Genomic DNA, 2,083 nt, shown 5'->3' on the forward strand with positions numbered 1-2,083 from the left:
GTGTTTCTCTGTCCCTTCTATGACAAAGGCATATGTTGGGGGGAAAGGAAGAAAGACTTGGAGGTAAAACAAGAAAATCAGGAACTGACAATAGTAAACAATACAAATCATGGGAATTCGGTCCTCCATCTTCATCAAGCCCAGCACTCAGTGCTGATGGATCTGCCCAAAACGCCCAGCTCTCTGATCTCCCAGTCTTATTTCCCAGTGGCCGCGGTCACGACAGCTCAGCACATCTCACTGCCACATCATCACTGAGTAGTTCTCTCTCCCACTGGTGCTTCGAACAGTGAATCGAAGCTAATTGTCTACCTGTACGTGTGAACTTTAAAAAATTAACTTTTCATTGAAAAGTCATATATAGTAAAAGCAAAATGCAACACAATTTTTAAAAATATATAATGAAGGGTGTATTCCTGTCACCTCACATTCCAATCCCCACTCTCCTTCCCCAGAAGCAAAAGCTATTACCAGTCTCTCATATCCTCACAGATTCTTCCTGGCAGGATACACGCACATGTACCTTGCCGAGTCCAGGGCCTGAGGCAGGGCAGAAGGCCTCCATTGCTCACCTGCACTGTCTTTCCCCCAAACCAGCGTCCCCGTGCTATTTTATTTTATGCCTGTCCCCTCGGACAGTCTGCAGCACCTCCAAGCTGCCTTTCCAGACTGTCCGAGTGACCTCCAGGTACCAGCGATTGCTCCCATGATGCACTGGGTTCGCGGCTGCCCTGGTCTGCGTGGCCCCTCATTGACCCTACTTTTCCATAAGGCTGGTTGTGTTTGAGGCGCAGCGTCACAGCAGAGGAGCTTCGATCTGGAAATCACACGTGCACTGGCACAGGTCACCCTGCAGGCCGTTTCACAGCTGCTCTGTACAGACCCACCCTAATGTGCTTAAATGATCTCAATCGATGCACATTAAGGCTGAGTCCAGTGACTGAATTCTAAGGATGATGCTCTCAGATGTTCTTGTGAATTGAATCGTGGCCTCCCAAAATGCATGTGTGGAAGCACGGACCCCGAGTAACTCAGAATGTGACTGTATGTGAAGACGGGGGCTTTAAAGAGGTGATGGAGTTAAAATGAGGCTGTGAAGGTGGAGCCCTAATCCAGCAGGACTGGTGTCCTTACGAGGAAAGAAAGACACCAGGGATGCAGGTGCCCAGAGGAAAGGCCACGAAACGGCACGGTAGAAAGAGAAGGCAGCCGTCGGCGAGCGGAGGAGAGGAGCCCCCAGAAAAACCAGACCTGCGGACCCCTGACCTTGGACTTCCGGCCTCCGGGCTACACGACATAAATTTCTGTGGTTTGAGCTTCCCAGCGCACGGCGGCCAGAGCAAAGCGACACAGACGTGTGCTCTCACGCGCTGTGCATTTTCCAGCACAGGGGATGTGTTTGCGCCGACCTACCCTTCGGTAGGGCGGACCGAAAAGGCAGGTGGCAAACCCGCTTGACTTTTTAGAGTATACTATTTCACCTACCTATTTCTGAATGGGCAAAGTTCTGGAAAATCAGCTGCTTTACCCTTCTCCTAGGCTTACGCCTCTAATTCGAGGGCCACCCTGTGCCTACGAAAAAAAGAGTCATCCTGATTGAAAGAGGCACGGAAGCCAAGCTCCAGGGTTATTCAGATGAGCCTAATGTCTACACTAACTGGGTGGGTGGGATCAGTTCCAGCAGCAGAGGCCTCCCCACGCCCCGGCCTGTGAAATAGGGGAAGGCAGATGGGTTTGTGCATCCGGCAGGCCTGGGTTCAAACTGCAGCTCTACTACTTGCTAATTCGTGCATGAGCTTTAGCAAATGAATTACTCTCTGAAGGCCTCAGTTTACCCAACTGAGAAAGAGCCTAGCTACACTGTGGAATTAATGGAAGAATTAAAAATAATGTGTGTAAAAGCCCTCGGCCATGATGGTACATGAGAGCTGGCGTGACTATGGTAGTTTCTGGACTATGAGTTTCCATTCATGATTAATAGTTTCAGATCAAGGGAAACACCTTTCTGAGCTGAAATAGACATGCCAGCTGGGTAGTTTCGACAGGGGTGGGGGCCAGAGAGAAGCCCACGAGCTGAGCTTTC

This window comes from Pteropus alecto, unplaced genomic scaffold, assembly GCF_000325575.1.
Source record: "Pteropus alecto unplaced genomic scaffold, ASM32557v1 scaffold66, whole genome shotgun sequence".
In the NCBI taxonomy this organism is placed as follows: Eukaryota; Metazoa; Chordata; class Mammalia; order Chiroptera; family Pteropodidae; genus Pteropus; species Pteropus alecto.